Consider the following 6,000-nt stretch of genomic DNA (forward strand, 5'->3'; position numbering starts at 1 on the left):
TGACTTGGATAAACTTAGTAAGTGGGTGGACACAAACCTGATGAAGTTCAATACCGATAAATGCAAGGTACTCCACCTCAGGGAAAAAAACCTGCAGCATAATTATAGGCTCGGTAGTGCTATGCTTGCTATCACCACTGCAGAAAAAGACTTGGGGGTCATGATTGACCACAAGATGAAAATGAGCCACCAATACGATGTCACAGCTGGTAATGCAAACAAAACCCTGGCTTGCTTCTCAAGTAAATCTCAGAATGTCATCCTCCCGCTGTACTCAGCCTTGGTGAGGCCACAGCTGGAGTACTGCATCCAATTCTGGGCTCCACAATTCAAGTAGGATGTGGAGAAGCTTGACAGAGTCCAGAGGAGAGCCATGTGCATGATCAGGAGGCAAGAGAAACAGGCCTTTTGAAGAGAGGCTGGGAGCCATGGGACTCTTCAGCCTGGAAAAGCGCAGGCTCAGGGGGGACCTGGTGGCTGCTTATAAGTATATAAGGACTTTACATCAGGATCTGGGAGAACATCTGTTCACCAGAGTGCCCCAAGGAAAAATAAGGACCAGTGGTCATAAACTACTCCAAAACCATTTTAGGCTGGACATAAAAAAAAATTCTTTACTGTCCAAGCCCCCAAGACCTAGAATAGACTTCCTCCAGAAATGGTGTAGGCACCTACTCTGGACTTATTCAAGAAATGCTTGGATGCTTATCTTGCTGGGATCCTTTGACCCTGGCTGACTTCCTGCCCCTGCTGCAGGAGGCTGGAGTTGATGATCTTCAAGGTCCCTTCCAACCCTAATGTCTATGAAAATTTATGAAATCTATGACATCTACTGCCTTACCTGGCCAGACCTCTTGTACACTGAAGACTTCAGTTTCTTGGGCTGTTTATACAAAATCTTTCCAAAACACTGAAATCACTTAAAAAAATGTTTCTTAATGCAATAAAAAGCAAATGTTTTATTTCTGATGTATTTTATCTTGAATTAGCTTAGCAATAATCAATAACCTTAACTCCAGTCCAAGACTGCTGGAGGGAAAGGGTGTTGTTAGTTTTATACTCATTTTGGTACCTAATAACTATTTTACAGTGTTGAATGAGGTTTCTGAAATATTAATAATTTCCAGGTTTTGATGTTCTGAGCCAACTTTTAAAACAATACTGTAGTTCTTAATTAATTCTTCTTGTCTGAAGTGAAAATTTAGCTTTCCTTTCATAACAATCTAAGGCAGGTATTTTCAGCCATTTTTAATAAGTGTATCCCCAGCCAGACACAGAGTGGGGGAGGGGGTGGTGTGGTGCACAGCCAAACATGGAGCAGTGGTACAGGGTGGAGGATGGTGGTGACAACTGCTGCCACATGCAAGCTTCCCTGCCCCACTCCCCCCTACAGCCCACAGGGGCACCACTGCCCTTGCCCTGCCCTGGTCCTGCTCCTGGGAGGTGGCAGTGCTCTGCCCCATCAACCCATGCATACCCCCAGGGCCTTCCCAAGTACCCCTGGGGGTATGCGTACCCCCAGTTGACAACCCCTGATCTAAGGGAATGAATCTAGAGTTATATTCTCTCCAGACAGATGATTGGTGTAAAGTCTATGTACAATTTAAGCACCTAGTGTTAGATTTAAATTAGATGTGAATGGCACATACTCCTCATGTAGATCACCTGCACAGGAATATAGTTTTGTTGGCATGTACAATTCTTGGCCCTGTGATAGTTGATGTTTTTCTTAACACCCCAAACAAAATTCTATATAGAATAATAGAATACAATCATAGGCTTGTAAAACAACTCAAGCATCCTTGCTTGCAACACAGATGCAGGATGCACTATAGAATCATACAGAAGAGCTAGAAGGGACCTCCATAGGTCATTTAATCCTGAGGCAGGATCATCCCTATCCAAACCATCCTGTAAAAATCCATTGTCTAACCTATTAACAAAACTACAGTCAACCCATACATGAGTCAAGACATAATACCCTAATCTGCCACAAGTAAAGCTGGGGGACCGGGATAGACAACATTCTGCTGTTGAAAAGATTATTAAAAAATAATTTAGAGATCCACACCCCTCACTACAGAAAAGGACAAAAACTCTGACAGTTAGTACTGATCTGACCATGAGGTAAAATTCCTTCCTGACCCCAATGTGGCAGTCAGTCTGACCATGAAGTCCAAGACCTTCTAGGCAGGAACCTCTTGGTTTAAGTCCCAGCAAGAGAGTTGCTATTCTTTGCTGCAACTTCAAGCCATTGGTCCACATCTTATTCTCTGTAGCAAGAGAGAAAAGACGTTCTTCATAGCAGTCCTGCAGGTATTTGAAGACTACTGCTATGTCCCCTCTTAAGTGCCTTTTCCACCACCTGAACATGCTTATTTCTTTTAACCTCTCCTAGTCTGACTTGCTTTCCAAAAGAAGCACTGCCCCCTCCTGTGTCTTGTACTTAATGCTTCTATTAATGCTTCTGAAAACCACATTCATTATTTGTGCAGCTGCATCAAATTGCAGGCTTATTCTGAGTCTGTGATCTACCAAGACCCCCAGATCCTTCTCTGTAATGCTGTCATCCAGTCAGGTGTCACCCATTTTATATTTGCATTTTTTATTATTCTTCCTACGTGTGGCATCTTCCATTTGTCAGTACTGAACTTCATCTGCAATTTTACCTGCACTGCTACATCCCAAATCTCTCTGAATTGGCTCCAAATCTTTTCCGAATTGATTCAGCCAAATCGAATCAGAAAAACAATTTCATAGTTTCGTAGTTTCATAATTGGTAGGGTCGAAAGGGACCTGAGCAGATCATCAAGTCCGACCCCCTGCCATAGCATGAAAGAGTACTGGGGTCAAACGACCACAGCAAGGCGTTCATCTAGCTTCCTCTTAAAGACCCCCAGGGTAGGAGCAAGCACCACTTTGCTTGGAAGTTGGTTCCAGATCATAGCCGCCCTGACAGTGAAGTAGCACCTCCTGACGTCTAGTCTGAATCTACCCTCTGCCAGCTTGTGACCATTATTTCTATTCACTCCTGGGAGTGCTCGGGGGAACAGGGACTTCCCCAATGCCTGCTAGTCCCCTCTGCCTTGTTTGTAAATGGCCACTAGATCCCCCCTCAGCCTTTTCTTGTGGAGGCTGAACAGGTTTAGGTCCCGTAGCCTCTCCTTGTAGGGCCTGCCCTGCTGCCCCCGATCATGCGGGTGGCCCTCCTCTGCACCCTCTCCATGTTATCCACATCCCTCTTGAAGTGTGGCGCCCAGGACTGAACACAGTACTCCAACTGTGGCCTGACCAGTGATGCATAGAGGGGGAGTACCACCTCCTTGGACCTGCTTGAGATGCATCTGTTGATATGGTTGGCCTTCCTTACCGCATCCCCACACTGTCGGCACATCATCATCATCAATGATGACTCCAAGATCCTTTTCTGCCTCTGCACTGATGAGAAGGAAGCTCCCCAGCCTGTAGGTATGCTGCTGGCTCTTCCTCCCCAGGTGCAGTATCTTGCACTTGTCAGTGTTGAAACCCATCCTATTCTCATCCACCCACCCCTGTAACCTGTCTAGGTCCAATTGTAGCCTATTCCTCCCTTCTAGTGTGCCCACATCCCCCCACATCTTAGTGTCGTCTGCAAATTTGAACAGGATGCTTTTTACCCCCTCATCCAAGTCACTGATGAAGATGTTGAACAGTGCAGGCCTGAGGACCAAGCCCTGGGAGACCCCACTGCCCACATCCCTCCAGGTCAAAAATGACCCATCCACCACCATTCTCTGGGTGTGGCCCTTCAGCCAGTTGGTGACCCATTTGACTGTGTAGGTGTCGACACCACAGTTCCCCAGTTTTTTAATGAGAATGAAGTGAGAGACAGTGTCAAAGGCCTTCCTGAAGTCCAGAAAGACTACGTCCACTGCTACCCCTGCATCTAAGGATTTGGTGACCTGGTCATAGAAGGCCACCAGGTTGGTCTGACAGGACCTGCCTCTAATGAACTATGTTGCTTGCCCCTAAGCATAATGTCCCCTGCTGGCCCCTCATGGACATGTACCAAGATAATTCTCTAAAAAAGCTTACCTAGGATCAAGGTCAGACTAACTGGTCTATAGTTTCCTAGGTCCTCCTTCCTCCTTTTTTTGAAGATAGGAACCACATTGGCCCTTTTTCAGTCCTCTGGCACCATACCAGAGCACCATGAGTGCTCATAAAGCCGTGCCAGGGGTCCCACAATGATCTCTGCTAATTCCCTCGGCACTCTGCGGTGGAGATCATCAGGACCAGCTAATTTAAATATGTTCAGTCCCTCCAGAAGTTTCCTAACTAGATCCTCACTGAGCCTAGGCCTGGGTGCACCTTCCCTGGGACCTGTGGGGGTCCCAGTGGGGGGGCTGATTGGGCCCCTGCTCAGGAAAATGGAGGCAAAGAAATTGTTAAATTTTAATCTCTGAATTTAATCGTCCAAATCCAATCTGGTTGAATCTGAATCCAAATTGAATAGTTGCCTATTCGCACAGGTGTAGTCCGGGAGGACAGTGGCTCTTCCATTCCTTTATGGCAGTCTTTCAAATATTTAAAAGTTGTTGTAGTGTCCCTCATTAATTTCCTTTTCTCCAAATTTAGAATACAAAGCTTCTTCTTCTGCAGCTTGCATTCCAGTCTCTTTATCAACTTTGTCATTCACCTCTGGATCCTCTCCAGTTTTTTAAAACCTTTTTTAAAATGTAGTGCCGGAAACTGGAAACAATACCAGCTGATGCCTAACCAGTACTGAACAGAGGAGTACGGTTACCTTCAAGGTCTTACATACTATGCTTCTCTTAAAGGACCCCAAAATTTAATTTATTTTGCAAGGGAATTACACTAGTGACATCACACTGCCAATTTTGGCTTAGTATAAACAGACAAAAAGCCAGAGGCTGAATCAGTTCCTCATTTTTGATTCCAGAAATGCAGCCACATGCCTGCAGTAGCTCAGGTTAGAAGCTGGGAGGCACTAGAATAAGCCTCTCTGCTCAGTTGGAGCAGACAGCTTGGGCCAAGGCTAGCCCACCCACCCGGCAAGGTGTAAAGTTGTGGGGAGGTAAAAAGTATTCTGGGATACTGGGAGACTGTGAGTTAACTTGATTCTATACAGGAACTGGGACAGAAGTTCAATAATCCGATTTAATCTGTATCAGTTAAATCTGATACTACATCCATCCAGCTTTATCTTAAACTAGTATTGGCCATTTTGAGAACAGTTTGCATGCACTGACCTTCTGTTGTGTTATAGATTTGAACTGGTTTCTGATTGCTTATCTTGGTTTATGTATCATTTCTGTCCCTAGCCTTTGTGATCCACCATAACACCCAGATCCTTCACAACAGGGATATTGCTTAATTATTCCCAATTCTGTATTTGTACATGTGCTTTTACTTCCCTGATGCCCCTGACACATTACACTTAAGACTTAATAAACTGGTTAATCACATCTTAAGTAGTAACCCAGTGACATTCATTCATTAATGGTGTGATAAGTGACAAAGTTATTACACAAAACATGTGTACTAACTTTGTGGCTGGTTCCTAGCACACATTTAATTGAACACGTGGTCAGTCCTTCCAGACTTGTAGACCGGGAACACTGGTCAACTGATTGGGGCTCCCAGTTCAGGGAGTGCAGTGAGCTCCCTCAGCTGGAAGCCTCGATCAGCTGGCACATTTCCCAGCCGCAGGAGTGTGTGTTGTGCCCCCATGCCTGAAAGCTCTGATCACTGACACCATACAACACCACAGATGGTAACACCATGCAGTACCATGGCTGAGAGCCCCATCAACTGACTGGAGTTTTCATCCATGGGAGTGCATGGTGCACCCCCTGGGGCTGGGAGCTCTGTGGTTGGCAGGACTCCCAACCACAGAAGTGAAGATTGGCAGTGCAGGAGGACCTGGGATCATGCCATGCATGAATTCCATGGCAGAAAGTGTGATTGCTAGGATTGCACATCAGATCCCAGCATGCT

Source organism: Crocodylus porosus, unplaced genomic scaffold (assembly GCF_001723895.1).
Source record: "Crocodylus porosus isolate Cpor-Errol unplaced genomic scaffold, CroPor_comp1, whole genome shotgun sequence".
Classification (NCBI taxonomy): Eukaryota; Metazoa; Chordata; order Crocodylia; family Crocodylidae; genus Crocodylus; species Crocodylus porosus.